Source organism: Nesoenas mayeri, assembly GCF_963082525.1.
Source record: "Nesoenas mayeri genome assembly, chromosome: 4".
NCBI lineage: Eukaryota > Metazoa > Chordata > Aves > Columbiformes > Columbidae > Nesoenas > Nesoenas mayeri.
In genome coordinates this window covers 2265096-2286674 of record NC_137540.1, presented here as the reverse complement: position 1 = coordinate 2286674, position 21579 = coordinate 2265096, and the positions used below count along the sequence as shown (strand labels likewise).

At 38.0% G+C, this 21579-nt stretch overlaps 1 protein-coding gene across 1 annotated transcript in view; it reads left to right on the top strand.

The window, feature by feature from the left end:
* The window catches only part of CCSER1 (coiled-coil serine rich protein 1), a gene marked incomplete at its 3' end in the record, with an annotated part of 374341 nt that overhangs the window by 158488 nt on the left and 194274 nt on the right, over positions 1-21579 (top strand). The window lies entirely within an intron of this gene.

Below are 21579 nucleotides of genomic sequence, written 5' to 3'. Positions count from 1 at the left end.
CTTCAACAGATTTTTCTCTATATTGCATTCAAGTACACCTTTCTATGCAGCAATTATTAGTTACCACAAAGATGCAGGGGATGTTAAAGATTTGTCAAGGAATGTTTTGGCATGAATCTGGCATAAGCCATGTCATTTTAGTTGGTGTTAATAAATAATGGGATGATATGTGCAACTGTGTAAGGTTTAAACTCTTTCCTCTTTTGGGGTTTAATGTTTTCAACACCCCTAGCTCTCAATCAGAGAGTTGTGCCAAGATATTAGAGCACACGTGTCTCTTTTTTTGCCTTGGGAAACAACATTAAATGTATGTTGAAGGCTGCTCAACCTTATAAGGTAGATTGGGTAGTTGTTGTTCCTACCCGTGCCTGGGACACCACTCAGGTACGTCACTTGCAGAGAAAGGAGCTGCTCAGCGCAGGTGAAGGTGGAAGAGGTAAGAAAATGTGGCTTGAAATAGTTGCCCTCATGCTCCTTTTCTGAGCTGATCAAATGCTGTTTGCACGAGAGGCACAATGACAAATCTACCACAGAGCCTTTATTCCCTTCTAACGGAAATGGTGTTTGTATAGCTCAGAATGGGTTGCAAATGACTCGTTTGAAGTAGAACAGTTGCTCTAATTAAAAAAATGAAAGTATTTCTTCATATTAAAAGTCCTCTTCCTTTATATCTTATAGTAGAAAAAGGCAAAAGAAACTGAAAAAAAAAAATAAAAAAGCGGCAGGAAGTGTAATTTAGTCTTTCCTTTTCAGTCAGTTTTCAAAATGGAAAACATTTTCCTTTGGAATTCAAGTAAAGTGGAGGCCAGACCAGGAAAAAGTGAAATTCATCGCACAGCCAATGCCCTGAAGTAGAAATAAAAGTAATCTAAGGTGTACCAGTTTCTGTTATTTCTCCCTGCCTCACTCCAAGCAAGAGCAATATTGTTCCAGTAGTGTTGTGAATGGCTGGTTTTACAAGCCATAACCCTCTCCAAACACTGTCAGCCTGTACTATTGGCTTTTGATGATGGGATGATGCATTTCCCTCAGCAACATGATAATAACCTTTCCTACCTCCTTGCTGTAGAAATGAAGATTGAGAAAGAAATTGTGTTCTGTGGTTCTGCAAACACAGATGTAATGAAGCAGGGCAGAATAAACGCTGCGTCTCTTTGGGATAGTTGGAGATCTCGCAGCTAATGAACTTTTATATTAGACTGTGAAATGAAACCAAGTTCTCAATCATACCTGGTTTTACACCACAAAAGACTGTCCTTTCTTGGGTATTGTCAATTCATCTTCAAAACAATGTCTGCATTTCTGCACATCATTCCATCATACTCTTATTGCTTCCAACTTCACCAAAGCAGATATTTGTAATTTTTAATCCCAATGGAGATGTACTCTATAAATATGAAGGAGAACCTAAGCTTGTTCAAAAACATTTTAAGATTTTGAATTTAATATAGAGAAAATCAGAAGCAAGATTCCCGTAGGAGGGCTTGCATAGCACGTCTCAGCTCGGGTAGCTCTGAACTCAGCTGCCATTTTCACAATCTATTGCACGTGCTGTGACAAGAAACAGCACCAGGAGGATCCAAATCGGGTCAAACCAGACTCAGGAGTATTTGGAAGAAAGTCTTTTCCAGTAGAGCAAGATACTCCACCTTAGTGCATTATTTTGATGAAATCTTTATGCTCTTTTTGTGTTAAGACAGTACCTTTAAAGGAGTGTCAGTGATACTCAGCAAAAGAAACAGAAACATTTGAGTAAGAAATAAGGGTAGGCAACTCCAACACTATTTCATCCTAAAAGCAACCCCGAGAACAGACAGCACACTTTTGAAAATCATTCCCAAACCAATTTTTGATAGAATACTCACCGGAATTTCTTTTTAGTGAGGGTTATTTTTATGTCAAATTTCAGCTTTCAGTCCTCTGCTGTTTTCTGTGGTTAAAGCCATTTATAAAAGTAAGATCGCTTTCTGTATTATGGGAAAAGTTTATTTGTTCTCCCATGAAAGAACATCATCTTCATTGGTTGTGTACTGAAAGTTTTCTGTAGGGAGAAATCTTCTTGTGAGAAGTTTATCCTTCTGTCCCTGTGTAATATTTCTTGAAGAATTAGAGCCTTATCTTGGGGAAAAATAACATTATGGCTCAGCTGAAAAATTTCAGAGTTCAGAATTTGAAATACAACAGAGCAGAACGCTATTTGTCATGCAGCCTTACCTGGAGTGTTATTCTACATTATAATAGCAAAACTGCGCTGACTCAAACGTGAGTGACTTTTAATTATGACTACTTATATCTGTGCTCATGAGCTGTAATTAAAAATAATCTTGCCTTTCATGTAGAAGATGGGTGAAGAAGTGGGTATTTCTGAAAGGTCAGTTTACCAAGCAATGTCTAATCCTTTTCTTTAGAACTTGTTCCTTTTTCCTACTCATTATACTGTGCTTTATTAGAATAGAATTTGATTATTTTTTATATTATTCTAAAATATAATGACAGGCACTTTTAAGAAGGGATCTGTGGCAGCCATTTAGTATATAAGATATCTAATATTGCCTGATTATGCATTTTCTGTTATAATGAGCACCAATCTCTGGTTATTAGCCACAACCAAGTTGTAAATAGTAACCATAATAGTGATTTATTATAGCAATGTTTAACTGCATTTGAACTTCATGATTAATCTCAACCATGCTTTACTAATTTACATTAAACATAAGAAAAATCCTTACATGCTTTCCTTTCTGCTTTGAAGGAGCTGAGAATTTCCTTCAGCTTTTATTATTTGAGTGTGGTCTCACTTGTGTAATTAATGCTCTTGATGCTCATTTCCCAAGTCAGAAATGGAAGTTCCAGCACAAGCAGCAACAGCTAACAGTCCTTAGCAGTGGTACCACCGCTATAGGTCTCAAAAGGTATAGATATGTGTTAAATTAAGTCTATACTAATAGTTTTGTCACTTGTCCCGCAGCTGTGCAGGCTCCGTAAATGCACATCTTTGCAGTCAGTGATGGCCACGACTTTCTCAGCTCCTCTCATTGATGTAAACAACTTTGACAATACATACGTTTTCTGTCCGGTCAATCAGATTAATATTTTAGGTACAGGTGTTTGGAACAATCAATAAGAGTATTTTCTGAATGATTTTTAGTTGAGGAAGAATTGATCACGCAGACAGCAGTGGTGCTGAGTGCCTTTGGGTACGTGCGCTTGCCAGGCTTCATGGTGGAGCAGACAGATAAATCCCGCTCTGCACACAAGGTGGTATTTCTAACATCACCATTTCCTTCAGGGTTTGGAGCTCAAGGTTTGGTCTGAGAACAAGATATTTCAAGAGGGGGGTAAGAGCTGAAGGCTCTGCCACCCAAAATGCAGCATCATTCAGGGAGATTTGTGTGAGCTCAGAAGTACAGTCGCCCTGGTAAAAGGGCATCTTACAAGATTTAGGGGTTTCTTTTTACCTTTTTTTTTTTCCTTTAAAAAAACAAACAAACAAACAAAAAACCCCCAACCAAATATCTATCTATCTATCTATCTATCTATCTATCTATCTATCTATCTATCTAATCTACCTACCTACCTACCTACCTACCTACCTACCTACCTATCAAATTGCAGGGAGCATAGGTGCAACATATAATATCTCAGTGTCACTGCTGTAATTAGTGAACGAATAAGGAATGAGACTGAGAACTACGCCTGTATTACCTGATTTCTATCTGCCTCTATGCCTTTCCCAAATTTTGTGAACACGCATTCTCTTTTATTTTAGTATGTTTTCCTTAAGTTATTGAAGCTTTCTTCATAGAGCGAAGGTTAGTTCCATATTTCAAAATTGCAAGCCGTTGGCTTGAGCAAAATCGATGATTTTAGTGTTATAAATTCAGTTATTTTCTCAGTGAACCACATACAGGAAAATGATTGATGTCTGTTTTATTAGATGGAAACACAGATGATGCTTCAACCAAGAGCATGCAGAAGGATCATCATTACTTTTTTTTGGCTAACAGGATTTCCAGTATAACTTAAAAATTAATATAATCAGTACTACAAGGGTAAATATTGGGCTCATTTGGGTTTCTTCCCTCAGGCAGACACACAGTCACACAACGAATTCCAATCATAGCTCCAGGGTAAAGTTTTCCTGCTGAGTACTCTGTATCTAAGATTAAGAAGTCCTGAAAGTTGTAGCATTACAGGTTGCTGAAAACATGTTATCACTAAGACTACGAAAAAATATCTTCTTGAAGCTTCATGGGAGGATTCCGATATCACCGCTCAGCACTTAAAGTTCTTCCTCCTAATCATCCTCATACAGATAGTAAATCCTCCTCATTTCCCACGGCCAGGGACTCACAGGCACAAGTAAATCTGTGGGAGGACACTGGCATGTGGGAAATACAATGAACGTCTTACTGACCATTTTAACGCACCAATCATTTCAGACGTGAAAACGTGAATCTGTATTGACCATTTCAACACAAGAGTGTTTTTTTCTGTGGTTACATTGCTGTAGATGATATCAAATTGGAGTGTTTTCATACTATTCATTCAATGTCATAAAATTGTAGGACTGTTTGCAAAACAGAAGTTTTCAAATTGAAAACACATGTTAAAAAGTTCCTTTAGTCTTCTATTAAAACATGTATAAACAACTTTCCCAGTGTCTAAGTGACATTAATGACCCAGCCACATGTTTTCAAACATCGTTGCTTACTGTAGGGAATAGAAGGTTGTCGTTTTGAAATTGTTACTAAGTTGGGTGTTTCAGAAGCACAACACTGAAAATAACTGTCTGGTTTTAGTAATGCTCTCCTAGTGCTTAAGGAGACAGGTATTTTAGTGAGCAATTTAGACACCTGAAATCAATGACGAGATTTACTTGCTCAGAGACACCTGGTGCCACTTAAGCTGCTCAGCTATATTCTGCCTTTCTTCCTTCTGCCTCTTTACAGAAGCAGACAAAGAGGTCAGGGATGTGGTTTTGCAGTATTTTGATGTTTTTGTTGTATTCCTGTTTGTTTTCTTTTGATTGTGGCTGTTGGTCGTGCTGCGTCTCTTGGTGAGTTATAATCTCCCTTGTAAGGCTGCTCAATGTTGCTGTAGAAACTGGTTTATATTGGGAGGCTTTGACTATGTGATACAACCGAACTAAGAGAATTCTGATGTTTGGTTGGGACTTTGTAAATGTTGTTCCTTCTCTTCCCAACCCTGTGTGTGGTTGCACAATGTTCAAGCTAGTTCTGTGTGAAAAAAAGGAGTTTTCCCTGTATTTAAATACTGGAAACGTATATGGTTATAGTATTGGGGTGAGTTGTACTCAGATTTTGAGCCATAGCATGTGTATTCCTTTTACTTTCTGCTTTTTGTCTTGAATCCAGTGAAGTTCAGTGCACTGATGATTAGTAATGAAATACGTTTGTGTATATGGGGTGACCTTTTTGTGCCTCATCATTTGTTCAAGAATCATCAAGTTGTCTTTTGTAAGTAAAAGAACATCTTTGTTTGTCGAAGGTTTTGTAAATGTGGATAAATGATTTGGCTCTTAATCACAGTCTAGGAAAGGTGCATCTTATCACACATGTAGAGAAAGAAATCTGTTTATTCCAGTTTCTTCATTTATTAGAGATAAATAAGACTCCTGGAAGGTATTGGGAATGGAGACAATGGAAAGTGTGAGTTTTATTTCTTGTTAAAATGCTAAGAACCAGGTCTCCAGGTTGTGGATGTGCTGTGTTGTTGTTGTGAAGAACATGGGTAGGAAAATGCCATTCCTCCTTCAAGGAGCTTACAGATAATTGTGATAATTTTAAATTGCAGTTTTTAGATATTGTACACTTAGAAACATTTTTTTAATAGACAGATATGGATATGATTCTCTTACAAACTGCTATTAAAAAATAAGGGGGAAAGAGAGCACTGTGTTAGTGGTCAAAGGAATTGATCCTGGGAGGGGGAAGCACCTGTGGACGGACTCAGGCACTTGATTCTGATCAGGTGAATAATGAGCAAAATGTTCAGCGGGTCATGGACAGAAATTCAGAGGAAACACAGAAACCAAGGAAGAAACAACTTCTTTTCTCTTGCATTTGATATCTTCAAGAAAGGATGAATGAGAAGGAATAAACCAGTTTTAGTTTAGTGTTTTCTAAGGGGTTTAAACTTACATAGCTCTAAGAGAAGAGCTGCAGAATGTTGTGGGTAGCCTTCTGATAGATTTTGGCATTTGAAACAGCAGTTCTGAAATATTAAATTGAGGTTAATGTGAGCATAATGGAAACAAGTGTCACTTTAGGTACATGACAAATTGTGGACATGTTGATTCTCAGATCTCTAGCTGTAAAACTTGATGCTTGTTTGTTCTCATAAAAAGCAGCTTTCCTTCATGAGAAAACAATCATTTAACTTCATAGGATCCTTCCAAAGCAGAGCCGAGGTTCCTATTTCTGTCCAAGGGTGAAGCTTGGTTTAGTTATATAAATCATTTCATGGAAGTAAAGTTCAAGAAAAAAATCTTTTAGCTGAAACATAATTTGGACATAATTTGATGTTTATTGCCATGGGTATGATAATTTAAAATGAGTAATCTTTACAGGTCTTTATTAATTCTGTAACTCTTTTGCTTCACTCTCCCCTTTGGAATATCTTTATCCTCTCTCCATACCCACAGAATGGTTGATCTTGGAACTCTCCATCTGCCTGCCCTAATCCTTCTCAGTGACGCTTGAGGATGAGTGGGAATTTGTTAACAAAATGAGAGTCCCCTTATCATGACAAGAAAAAAAAATGCAGCGTTTTTTGTCCATAAATTAAACCAACATTGTTATTGGGTTTAATCTATTTTATAAAGTGTCGTGCAACTCTTAGGAAGAGGTCCCTAGAAGAAATGAAATTAATTGGGAAAAATTAACAAATGTTATGAAGCTGTGTTTATATATATATATAGAAAAATACTGCAATCATCTAAATGCTACTTGCATATCATACATCTTCAGCATGCAAATTTGATGGGACCGATCATAGCAAACTTGTGAGATGTATGAAAGGTATAAGTGCCCTTTTGTATTCAATCCCTTGTCTAATATATTTACAATTCCTTTTTTTGTGGTTTGTGGAAATCATAATTGCTCACCTGTTCATAGGAACATATTGCACATCCCTGCGGATGGTTCAGGCAAGTTGAGTGATGCATAAGAGCATTCCCAGAAGGGTCCCAAAAGGCAAAGCTAACTGAATCCAAGCAAGTGCCTGCCTCGTGAGGGAACAGATTAAGTTAAATTGGCTTATGATTATGATTTAAAGTGCATCAAATGTTCTTTTGCGATGTATCTAAGAGGTTGCTGTTTGACTGTCCCATTGCAGCAGCTTCATCCCTTCAGGCTGTATTGGCAGGCTGAAAAATGTGACTGAACGTGATGTTGTGGAGTAAGGCTGATTGATTTGGCCGGTGCCTGGATCCCTCTGGGTGTAATTGGTTTGTCGGGAGGAAGGTGAGAAGGATCTGACTGCAAACAGAGGCGGCTTTCAGTGTCAGTGCGAGCAGTGGCAGGGAAACAAATAGTCAAGAAACAGTCGCGTGACTTAAGTCAAACAAAAGCTGAGAAGCAAACGAAGCACTGCCCTGTGTTCAGAGAGCTTGAAGTGGTGGTTCTGTAGATTTGGGGCTTGTTATTTCACATGGCAAGAGCCAAAGGGAGTCCAAGCCTGGCTGCTGCTGCATTTCTGGGCAGTTGGTTGTGTCGAAGATGTCCAGTTTGAGATGGGCAGCTGGGGGAATGGTTGGATGGGTGTCAGATAATGTCAGATAGACCATTCTGCTTCTCTCCTGTGTAATGAAGGAATGACGTCTGGCCAGGTCCCTTCCAAAGCATGATCTGTGCACTGTGCGATACCACTGACCTGGAGTTTGGACCAGTGACTGAAGCAGTAATTAAAATTACCATCCTAGTCAATGTGACTAATGTAGTTTGTACCTGCATTAAATTAGTCTGTAGGCAGATTAATGTAGAGGAGATGCTTTTAACCTGACTTTTCTACATTACAAGACTTGAGAGTGTTGCCAGGGAAATTAATCAAAGGGTTCAGCAGGAAAGATGTCCCTGCAGATATATAATACAATATATATAAGCTGCGCAGTGCTACTTTTCTGCCATGCTGGCCTGTTATCAGCAAATATTTTTGTATGCATATTTGAGATGTAGTTTTCATAGGATCAGCTTAGACTTCAGAATGATTAAAGGAAGTTACTGATGAGTCCTGTGGGTTAAGGAAGTGGATGTTCTTCAAATGAATCGAGTAACATTTTCGTACCTTGGTATGGGGATGTTATGTGGGTGAAACAAAATCAACCTGACTCTGTCGTGCTGTGACTAATGGACCATTAGACTGTCGAGCAAAATCGAGCATTTGGCAGTGTAACCAAAGTGTTTACAACCAAGATGTTTAGTGGAGTTTGCCAATCTTTAGGTTAAATCAACACAAACCATCTTTCTTTGCCCTGCATGGGTTCAGTGTATCAGGTGGCTCTTTCCATCTGTGGTTTTTGGGTTTTTTTTTCCCCTGTTCATCATTTCACCTTCCTGACTCAGTTTTGTCTCCGTGATATCAACTGTAACTGAACAAAATTATTGCACAAAATACCACATGGCTAACACAAGAAAAATCTCTCCTCTATAAATATTTTACTAAAAAAAGTTTTCAAATACAATCTGTGGTGTGACATTTGATGTTAATCCTGTTTTTTAAATACACTATATGATGAGAATCACTGCTAGTATGCGTAGAAGGGAGGATTCCTTTTGTCCCATTGGAAAAAAGATGTCATGAAAAATACGAGCATCTGATGAGATTTACTAGCTTCTTATAGATTGGCTCTTACTCTTTTCCGGTCCTTTGGGCAATTACGTTTTTGAAGGAAAGGATTTGGGGTCTTGTTGGGCTTCTTACTGAGAGCTGGTTGTATTTCACAGTGTGATTCTTGTCCTCAGTGGTGTCATTAGGAGTCTCCTCCAGAGAAGGTTGAACTCCAGTTCTTACACTGTTATTCAGTGCTGAGGAATGTGCTCTGTGCCCTTGATGAGCTGTGATAGCTGTTTCTGGTATTAAAACTGTTTGGCATAAAAGTTAGTATTTACAGGTATTGTGGTGGTATGAACAAAACAGCAATAATGAAACATACATCAAAGAAACCTTACAGAAATTACTGACGTTTATTTAAGCTGCAACTCTAGCGGTAAAATTATTGAAGAATACTGAATAAAAGTCTGATAGATAAAATGACTACAAAAGAGCTTTAAAAAGATACAAACCCCTACTCAGTTACCTAGGAATATGATGATGTTACAGCCTTAGCAAAATAATATGCTTGTAGCGATAATATTGTTTGCATGACAGCTATCATCTCATTATGAAGAGTCAACGGAGGATGCCACTAGCATTTTAAAATTCAATTTAAAAGTCTATATTGTTAAGTAGTTCACTCCTTATCTAAAGAAGGATACAGCAAGCATTAATGTATCTGCTTAACTTCCTATATATTTTTTTTTAGGAGTATCAACTATTACTTATATACCAAATGGGAACATGATAAGAACTGCTTGTAAGCCAAGAAAAGCTACTAGACATATTGAGATGAGTGGAGTACATGGTCACCAGGAGAAAGGACTTATTGTCCCATTATGTTGGCTAACCCAGCATGGCTTAGATAAAAGTTCATTTCCCATTTGTCTTTTGTATGCTCTTCTAGTCCCATTTGGTTTAATTTGCTACTTTACTTGTCAGGGGACTGGAAGAACTCTGTATCCTATGAATTGCTGACAAACAAGAATTATCCAGGAAAAGTAAAAATACATACATTTAGGGTGACACATCTCTTGACAGCTGTGAATTCAATCTCTATTACTTGGCTAGAGCTTATTTAAATTATTATTAGGCTACAGCTATTAGACTTAAAGGCATTTTTATTTTTAAACATCATGTACATAAGAGATTTAGGCACATTTTGTGATGTTCTGATCTGTGTGACTCTCTGCTGAACTCTACTCGACAGTAGATGTTTAGTTTGTGAGCAAGGACCTTCAGTTTTGTTTAAGACCTACGATGAAAACATAAATGTGGAGATAAAGGATCAATACCATCCATTTCAATTTGAACTGAGAAGACTCAAGAATCCAGAATAGAATTTGATAATCCAAAATCACCTTGTTTTAAGCAAAAGAAGTTGTCTAGAGAAGGAACATAAAGTGTGTCTGTGTAGCAGATGACCTACAGAACGAATTGTATGCTTGTCAATCTTTATTACATGCCTAAAATTCTTTAGAGTATTTAAAACAAAAAAATCACTGCAATAATGTATATATATATAGTACAGATTGGCAGGTTTGCCACACTCTGTTGTGCAGGCATGGAGTCGTTGGGTCATAAAACACCCAGGAGTTGTGAAGCTCCCTAGTTCTTTTCTTTAAAAAGTAGATCATTATTATTATTCTTCAATGCGGGGGGTGGGGATGGGCTGGAGGAAGGGGGAAGTTTGAAAATATTCTAATTTAAAGTAACAAAATAGGGAAACTACACCGTGGAGCTGTGAAGAAGTGGCTTAAGCATCTTGTCAGTGACAGAAAATCCAGATTTAAGGATTTTCCACTTTGTACCGTAGTGCTGGCTTAATCTTCTCAGACCTACTATAATCTCAAGCTGCCAGAAACAACAGCGATGCTTCCATTCTCGCTTCTCTGGTGCCATCACCCCGCCAGACGTCTGTTTGATGGGACACAGGATCTGGGCTTGAGCAAAGGGCAAGACCGTGTCTCTTGGCACAGGACCTGCTCGTTCCATTAAACCATTAATTGAAGTGTGAACCCAAGACAAGTGACTTACAGTAAGTGGCAGTACTTTATATTATTAGTCAAACAAAACATTTTTTTCCTTGTGTGACAAGCTAGTGCAAAATTATCTGTATAAAACCGCTTCCAGTAACTTTGTAGGTGACAATGATCTGGTTGAGAACACCTGAGCATCCAGGTTCAAGTAGAACATGCTCCCACTGGAACGGTGATGAGGACATAGTGTCTCAGACAACGGGACTTTGGTGGGTGAAGATTTACCTGAGAAGTGTAGTGGGTGGCAGGGCTGGACTAGGCACTGTCACCAAGAAAATCTCATTAAATAATCGCAGTGGAGTGTTGTGTGAGATGACCACTTTTCTGCACATGGAAACAGAACATGTTTTACCAAAGTCCTTATGAAGTCCAGCTAAACAAACAAACATTATTCTGCTTTAGAGAAAACTCCATGTTCTTGCTTTAATTCTAGCAGAGCCTTTTGGATTGTGTGAGTTAAAAGCCCTTCAGACTTCTTTATGGAGTTTTTAGGAAGTTTAATATAAAGTTTATTTTATTATAAACTTCACTAGCAGGCTCAATTGGGAACTGATTTTCCTCAGATATATAACCACCCACAGATACAGGTATATATTTCTTACAGAAATACTTACTGTAAACATGCTGTCGATTCCTAGGCTGCTTTATTTTCAGATTGCAGCTGCTCTTGTTCTGAGCTGCGTTTGTGTAGCTCTTGATGACACAGTGTACTCATCCTCTCATTCGCCTTTGTTTTGTGAAAGAAAAGGCCAATAAAGGAAAAAGGGGAAAAAAAGTAAATCAAATGTCAATCAATGGCTCTTGTCAAGAAGAAGAAAGGACTGCGTTTACCTGGCATTCTTTTCAATAGTAGCACTGGATTCTTCTTTCTCTTTCTGGGTGGACAAAAGGGAGAAGATTGCAGGGGTGGGAGTTTCCATTTGTGGTTGACAAGAATGCGTTTAAATTGCAAATAGTGTAAGGCTTGTGCTATTTTAGTGGTTTATTTCTAGAGAAAGGCGACTGTGGGTTTAAGGTACAGAAGTGATGACTGGAGGATACAGCAGTTCTGTCCCAGAGGCTGCGTGTCTTCTGAGGGGAGATAATGCAGGTGATTCCAACTCTATCTGCAGAACTGCCAAAGTACATGTATTCTTTGTAGTGGTACACTGAGACTCATTTTATTAATCCTTTGAAGTGCTCAGAAGGCAGCCATGGTAGCTGTGCAAAATATTAGTTCTTGCAACTGTTCTAGATGCCAAATACATAAGGACAGGGCAGCGAACACGATCCTGCAGGCTGCATACTGAAAATCATGGCAGTGCTGATTGGTTATAAAACTATCAGTTCACGTCAAATAGTCCACACTGGCATCTGACTGTTTGACTGCTACGACTGTTATCATTCATTCAATTACAACTTTTTGGCAGGTTTGAGGATGCTCCATCAAACTACGATGAGGTGTGGTGTGTGTGGAAAGGACAGGCAATGTCTTGCCTAATACAGCTGTGTCTTAATTAGTTTTTCCCTATCATGAACGTGACAGAGGATTGACACCTTGCATTACAGGAGATGTTGGAAGCAGCTCGCTCTAGTTGTTTTTAATCACGTGCATATGATGCGATTTAAAAACCTGCCCTATTCAGTAGTTACAAGGAAAATTATGTTCCCCTCTAAGTACATAAAAGCAAATTCACCAGCACTCCAACTAAGTCTTTTGCATATTTATAACAATATTGTGGTGTTGTAGTAATAGCAATTATTTCTTTAAAAAAAAATAACATTCCTTTATCTGGCCATGCCCAATTCAGAAGACAGAGTTATAATCTGCCGTTTTTACTGCCAATGTCTTTATCTATTGCACAAACAGAGCTTAAAAAAATGGAAGAGCTGAAGTGGTGTCGTGTCCTCAGCTACGCAAGGAAATGACTTTAACAAACTTGCTCTTGCAGAATGAAGAGCCATTGCATGGCAACGAGACAGTTTGGATATTGTGAGGGTACAGTAATTAATGTTTGCTAAAAGACAGCACAGACCTGTGAGCCCCAAAGGGACATTTGATGAATATCAAGAGCATCTTATTTGTACCTGAGAGATCTGTTTAACCTTTCTGATAGGGATATGGCTGCAACCTAATAGTTCACAGAAGATGCATGGTCCTTTTTAATCAGCGACAAGCTACGTCATGGCTAGGTCTTTGGAATATGATATTTAATTTGAGTCATTCATAACATCTATTTTACACTCTGGGAACAGTTATACAGATAAAAGATCTGTCAAATCATCATTAATTTCTAAAGGTTTCCAAAACCAAAAATGAGGTACAGGAAGTGGTTCACTTAACAGTCCAAATGAGCATAAATTGTTTTCATTTAATCCTGATTAGAAAATCTCCTGATTTTTACCAAACTTTTTCAAGATGGTGTCATTAGAGCTCAGTTCCTGTTGCACTTGTTCTCGTACGGGACACTGGCATCTCCCTACTTTGATCCTGCATTTAGCATGACTTTATTACCCGATGTTACGTAGCATTAGTGCTTTTTGGAAAGCTGAAATGATATCTTTCAGTTTCAAGTGTTTTATGGCACATCTGATTTTTTACATATACTTCTAAAAACAGTTTAGCTGGAGTTCAGATAATGAAAGAAACTGTAGCAGGATGTAATCCAGAGCATCCCTTGCTGGGGGACGGGACTGCACTCAATCTAGTCTGCATTATGTTGTCCCTCGGTGGTTTTTACACCCCACCTTCAGCATGAGTTGGTCCCGGAATCATGGTCACCTTCTGACAAGGGAACCCTCCTGAGAAAATGAGCTTTGAGGGAGAAGCCCCATCTTGGTTCTTAGATCCATGCTGAAACATCAGAAACTTCATTGATTTGTCTTTCCAGACCCAAACTCCATATGTTTGTAAGTCTCTTATCCTTTGTATTACAATAAAAGTCTCCGTGTTTTTGTGTGCTTCTAAAAATATCAGTTGTTTTACTGAACAATGAGAAGTGTGAGGATGGGAATCCTTGAACTGTTTTGTATGATGGGAGAGGATAAGCTGTGAGTCGTGCCTACTGATACAGTGAGATGGCCAAGTGCAGTGCTGAGAATGAGCCAGAGCGTCTTGGCTCTTGAGAGGGGAATCAATGGGATATAATCCCTTTCTTGGTTCTCAGCACTGTCCTCTGGTTAGTTAGATGGCTTTTTGACTGTTCTGTGTTGAAAAAAATATGGATTCCTCTTTTAATGCAGCTAAAATTATTGTAAGAAGGTAAAAAGTAATCAATATTTTGATTTCTGTCATGAAAATTATTCTAGTGAAAGAAAGCAGAGATAGAATGTCATTGTCAGTGCAAAGGTAATACCATCTGGTATTGAATTTGATTATTATATGAAGCTTTGAGTAAATTTTTATTATTTTCTGTCAAATCTGTCTCAGGATATACACATTCCTCCATTAAATCATATTATGATTACCATTCTTTTGATAGTGAAATAGGTACCATATAAAGTCATAAAAGATTTATAAAACCTTAACTAGTGAAGCTTATATGAGCTGGTGATCCATCCTTTCTGTCTTAGGAGAATGACTACAATGCTTGGCTATTTTCAGACCCAGGTTAAATGGGAGGGGCACAGGTGAAGCACTCTGCCAGCCACATGTGGGCCATCTTATCTGAATCCGGAGATGGAAAATGGTACAGAAATCATGTGTAGTGATCATAGCATTGTCAGAGGAAAGAAAAAGAGCCTAAAGCATTGGGCATATTTGCCTTTCCGTCAAACCCCACGCTTTTCATGCAGCATCTAGAGGTCTGGCGTTCTCACCTCCTCGTGCCACCCCATGCACTCTGACTCTTTATTTTCTATCTGTAATTATCATATTCCCGGGGGGAAATGACCCTTGGCTTATGTTCCTGTCTGGGTGCGTTCTCTACTCAAGGTCCAGTCTGTGGGGATTTCTTTTCCTAGCTCATTAAAATCTTGTCTCTTATGGTCTGTAACATCAAACTCTTTTTCCTTTGCTGTCTTTTCGTTGATTTGAATATCTCACCCTGCTGGAACTGCAGTTTTCCAGCGGGGCTGCCGCTTTAAAAGAGTCTTGAATACTCAGAATTTTCAGCCGTGGGCATTTCTTGATGTAACCCTGCCTTGATTCCTTAGGCCATCATTTCTTCTTGATGATTTCCGCAGGATTGCCTTTCTTTCCTGGGCCAGAATGAAAGATGAAAACTACACCCAGTCTTTCAGCAAATTACTTTCTTACACATCAGGAGTTCAGGCATTTGCTAAAACATTCATTTAATGTGATTGTACAAGAAAATTATATTCTGCTTATACAAATACAGCATTATTTATATTACTGTGTCTGTTTTGGTGTTGATTATTGCTGATAAGAAACTGTGTCTGAACTGGGACGGAGTTTAATGTGTAGGTAGCCTGTCACCTCTATCCATCAGCAACTGCGTGCACTTTTTGTGTGTGCTTTTTGTTTGTTTGGGTTTTTTTTTCCCAAGAATTGTAGGATTTCAGGTTCAGCCACTGGGGAGGATTGTATAGTTCATGTCTATTTTCAAATATATACATTTGTATTGTGTGTAGCAGGTTATGCTGTCTAGAAATAAGCTGGTTTCTATATTTTCTTCTGCAGTTGTGTCACATATATATATTTGGAATATATATTTGCACCTTCTTTAATACTGAGAAAAGTGATTGAGTCAGCAAACTTCTTGCACAACAAATGGTTCTTTTGCTAATAGATTAGAATTGTATTTACTTTCAGTGACTAAAAAGTTAATGCCTTTTGATGTCATTCATACTTAATGCATATATGCTACTTTGCTTCTAATGGGTTGGATTACAAAGGCTGACAGCATTCCATTTTACAATAGCCGATTTGTATCAGTGCAAAAAGGATTTTCCTTGCGAGGTTTAGTAGAAAATTGGCAATAGGGTTAAACAGTAAATAATTTATCTGAAGTTTTATGAAGAGTGAAATAATTTAATCCTTTTGTTGACAGATTTGGCTACACACCAACAACTTTAGGAGTTGTGGGAGTGAGAGTAAAAATTATAAACCCACTGGGCAAGAAGATACAGAACAGATACTGCTCTTGTAGAGAGAAAAATAGGGGCTGCCCAGCTTGATCTTTATGATACCATAAACCACTGTGTTTCTCAAATAAATTGCTTCTTTCCTTTGAATCAAGAAAATCTGCGCCGCTGTTTTAGTAGAGAAGGTCTGCTCTGGGGTTTCATTTGATTTGATGTCTGCAAGATCAGTCTGGCTTTTTCCGCTCTCCGCAGTCTAAGTTCATCTCTCTGTAGGACATAAAGAATTACTGCTCAGCTCTGTAGGTGTATCACACAGGCTTGCTACTTTGCATAGGCCCATTAATTTTCATAACAAGAACTAAGTGTACTTGTACTGGTTCAGACTGTCAGTGACTGAAGTTGCAGACAGCTCTAGGGAAAATACATGGGGCAAACCCTCCATCGCTGTACAACTCTGGAGATACACAGAGGGTGAGGATCTAGTTCCCTGCATATTGTGGAAACGGTCCTGTGGTGGAGGAGTGGATGGTGAATTTTGTGCACAAGTAATTCTTCTGCTTTATTACTGCTTCTTTGCATGGTTCTGTATTAAGCTTATTAAAATGACAGCAAATTTCTTAATGCTTTGGAATTTGGCTCATAGCGTGAGCATACCCCATTTCAGATGTAACTGGCATTTTAGAAATGACAGATGTTGAAGTGTTCATAGACTTTTGCATGAATTCTTCGGTATATATGGCAGACCAAAGAGGCAAAGTGGTGTCTCTCCATAGCACGGAGGAGAAATTATTTGGAGGCACCTTTTAATGTGACGGAAACTCCCTGTGCAAGCGAGTCATTTGATCAACAATGACAGTAAATTCTGGCGTTTGCTTTGAAGATGTAACCCCTGAGACAGAGTGCGTACTACCATCTTTAAAGAGCAGGACCCCATTAGGACAGGTGTTTAATCATTTATATAGATATGGAAATATATTCTGCCCCTGGTTTATAGCCTTAATTAAACTCCTTATCCGCAATCTGAAAGGCGCTGAAGGACAGGATCTCCACAACTGCGGTTTCTTAGTCATTCTGTAATTGTTGTCATAGGATTCTCACACATCTAAATTCCTTGCTGCGGGGACATAATCGGATGCAAACATGTGTATTCATGTGTATTTCCACAGCAGTTTCACACCCGGATGATTTTCTTTACTAATTTTTGTTAAAACTTCTGCTCTTTAACTGCAAAATCAACCATTTTGTATTTTTGGGAAATAGCATTTGACTTTTATAGGACAAAGCTAACGCCAATGGTGTATAAATATAGCAGCAGCCGAGAAAAAAACAGGTCTAAATTCTGCTTGCTTTTCTGTCAGGCCAAAGATGTTTGAATGGGAAGTTTGTGCAGCGTTGCCATGAGCAGATCCGGTCTCAGGAAGAGTTTCCCTGTACCTAGTGCCCATCAGCTGGACTTATCCTGAGAGCAGGCATCTTCTTTCCTTCAGATGTTCATTTCATCTCCAATTGAGAAAGTTAAATGAGAAATAACCCTTTCTTCCATTCCTGACTTGCTGACTTAAGGTAATTGTTCTATGCAATTTGAATTGAGCAAGGCAACAGAGAACTTTTAAGCCTGAAAACACATAATTAGCTGTACAAGAGGGAGTGTAGTCAGTTCTTAAACCAGTGTCTAGGTTAATAGGCATAATCTGCTTCTTATTCTAGGTACAGAAATATGTGGTCTTTAATATTTCAGGCTTATTTTGCTGATTGTTTTTCAGTACTTCACTTAGTTTAGTCTCTGCCTTGCTCTTGCTTTTCACGGTCAGGACTGGTGCTTGGGTTTGACCTTTTTTCAAAAGATATATAGAAAGAGCATAAGTATAGGACAATAAGTCCTTTTTCTTGGGAATAAATAAAGGTGAATGAAATCTTGCACATCTTTGAAGTCCCAAAGACTTAATTTGACGTGCACATCAATGATATTACTTGCATAAGTGATTTGTAATGAACCGGTTATACTGATGAAAAAATGTATGTTTATTTTTCATGAGTAATATGGTTGATACCATACCATTCAATACGGATTTCAAAAAGACATACTTGAGAAAAGGTAATGAAATACACTGCAGTGAATAGAGTGCTCATAACACACCGAAGGGCTGTGTTACCACCTTTAGACCACATTGTAACTGCTTCCCAAAGTGAAGTAGAACTTGAGAAACAGGGAAATTTGTACATTAATTTATAGTTTATTTGAAATAAGTTGGACTGATTTTCTTCAAACGTATTTATTTTAAACAAAATAATAGTTTTGATTAATGTAGTTGTTTCAAAGCCGGGAGAAGTAACCATAATTTTCCATGACTCTTGCTTGTTCACATTGCCCTGTGGTTTCTCTAAACTGGAGGCATGTTTGTGTTTTCCATGCCAGGTTCCCAAAAACTGGAGGAATTAGAATTGGGAGTTTATTTTGAAAGTACAGCTCATTTGTATCTGTCCACACACATATAATTCTAAATACTTGAAGAATCCTATTGCTCTTAGTTTTTAAAACAAAACAAAACTGAAGCTGTTGTGTATGTGGCCAAGTACTTTAGCAACAGCTTTTGTTGTGAGTACAAACAACTAAAGACAAGTGGTAGTAGTGGGTCTGTATTCTTTCCCCTGACGGTCTTATGTAAATAGAATAAGCAGTGATGGCAGAGAACAGCATTAGCATCATTTACAGATTCAGTGACCAATTCAACAGGGATTTTCAAATTATTCTCTCGACAAGTCAACAAATTATTTTCCTACTGTGTCTTTATTGCATAAGACATAGTGATTTACAAAACGTCTAAACAACAAGCATGTTGTAAGAATTTTAAGCGTTAGCTGCACACATGGATTCTGTTGTGTACCCTTATAAAAAGAAAATGGAAGGTATGTAAATCAGTCTCATAACATCTCAGGGGACTGTTCTAAAAATGGTGTTAAGCTGTTGTTATGGTACAATAATAACTAAAGCAGACTTGGTGAACAGAATGAAACTTTTCAGAGTATTTGGACTATAATGCAGAAGGAAACAAGAAGTGTTGTCACTTGTGTGCAGCATTTCCCGACCTCTTGATCTCTCTTTAAAAAACAAACAAAGAACCTCAAACCGAACAAAACCCAACCCAAACTCCAGAATCTTCTTTGGTTTGTTGCTTTTGTTTTGCTTTGTTTGTTTTCCCAGAGAGATTTATTATGATAAGTGATAAACCTTTTGAGTTAAAAGACAAGATAATCCCATTGCTAAACAAAACTGCCTGGTTGAACCTAATGGGTCTTACTCCAGGGCAAACACAACTTTTCAGAATGGTGAATGGCTCTTCAAATAGACAAAAAGCAGCCTTTACATTAAATCTGTGTTATCAGGGCAGTTACACTTCAAGTTCAGGGGAAATAAACTCAAATAGGAAGACAAAACTGCTCTGCAGCGTCTCTTGTGTTAGTGCCTTGCTGGAGATTTGATTCTGAACCCCAGTTCCATGCCACAGCCCCCAGAAAACTGCAAATAATTATGCGATACACATGAGAACAAGGTAAAATTACAGTAATTTGACAGTCTCCAAAACATGCAGCATGATCAGTCTACATGGATTAGCTGAGCTACAGCTAACTTTATCCTCTCTCTCTCTCCTTCTCTCTCTCTCTCTCTCTCTCTCTCTCTCTAAATATATATATATATATATATATATATATATATATATATAAACAGTGGTGGTGTTGAACAAATTTTAGGAACAGAGGGGTTTGTTGTGTCTTGCATTGTTAAAGTTGCTGTGTTTCCTGTAAATGCACCGTGTACAATTGTCAGACGAGTATGGTGCGGTGGGTTTGTTGTATTTCTCTGTTCACTGTTTCATAGCTTACACTGCACAAAATGTTTCTCCTTATATTGGAGTAGTAGAACATAAAATGATTCCCAGTTCACATGTTGGACCAAGTGTTCCATTTCAGTCACTAAGGATACTTTTAGGGCCTCAAAAAGATTATGTACGTGATGAAGAATCATGCAAATACTGATTGGAAATTTGTATTAATCACTCCTGAAGTAACACCAACAAAATTCCCTCCATCTGTTTTAATGATTGAATGTAGAACCTAAAATCTTATTGATAAATATTTTCAGTTTTGGTAGTATTGGTTCACCCTGACCACTCTCAAGTAACTGGAAACCTTTGGGGAATATTTTAATTGTTCTTTGTGTTCAGCTTCCTATTCTGTAATATTGTAACAGTAACCTGGGCTGTTGTAAGGCTTATTTTACTGGTACCGTGAGTCACAGTGCAATAGCAAGGTCTGCCTTTAAGATAACTGTGCAGAAGACATCCCAGGAATCTCTGACTGTCTTTATTTCTTTTTGTTAACCCTCCATTTGTGATACTTGTATAAACCATAATTACAACAGCAGTGTGAAAATACCCGACAGCATAAGTCAGACTTGACAGTATCACTCTCAACTAATAACCCATGGGGCAGCTTGCCAAGGGGAACTTTGCAAAGCTTGTACAAAGGAGCTGTTTTCTTAAAAGGAGCAAATAACAATGGACAGTTGCTCTGTTGTATAATCAGAAAGAAACTCGCTCTTTTGCACTAGAAAATTCAAGAGTAACTGGTGATTTGTTTGAGAAAATTTGATAAGAAAGAATGGCTTTGAGGTAGTGGTGTTGGGAGTGACTGAACAACACAGTTCATGAAAATAGAATAGTATGTGTTAAAACAAATACCTAAGTCTTGAAGTTATAGAGTCTAACAATACCAAATAATACATTAAAGAGAGAACTAATCAGGAAAGTAGGGCTTAGGAAGATTTACTGTTGCTTAGAGTGAAGAGAGTGTAATGAAAATGATAAGGTAGTCATTTGATTGTGATAAATTATTGAGGTTACAGAGATTAGACCTTAAATCATTGTGTAATGATGAAGAGACCTTGAATGTATGTTCTAGGCCTTCCAGTGTTACAGAAGTGGATCGTAGAACATAATCCTTTCTTCAGTGGGACTTCTGCAGACTGACCAAAGCTCTTAAGCTTATTTTCCATTTTTCTCCATCCAGTTCTACTGTTACTTTACCTGGGGTCTTTTACCCATTGTTATTTACAAAATAATTTCACCTGCTGTTTTTCTGCAACTTTAAATTACCATAAAAATATGTGGAAATGTGTTTGCTAATCTGGGGGTGACTGGGAAAAGAGGCCTACGTGCTTCTTAAAAAATTCCAGTTGCCAATTAACATTTCATTAGAATGCTTGAGTCATAGTTAATTTGCATTAGGATTTATTATCTGAGCAAACCTGACCTATTAAACCTTCTAAATCTATTAGTGTCAGCTAACGGCATGATTACAGAAAGAGTACGCGCTATGCCATAGCAACACGGCTCTTCCACCAAATTTTTAACTTGAAATCACCATTATGCTGTTTATCATGGAATTATTAGACATGATAAATTATTTTATGCTAGCCACTCTCATGTCCATCTTTTTAATGCCATCCTTGTCATTATAAGTGCCTTTAGCCCTACAGGCTAATGAAAGGTTCCCATCTCAAGTCTGATTACCACTCTAATGTTTTCCAGGCATGCTTGGTGATGAGCTTGGCATATAAAACCATTTCCTACAGTAATAAAACTAATTAAAGCGGGCAGTCATCCCCACATCACTCTTTAAT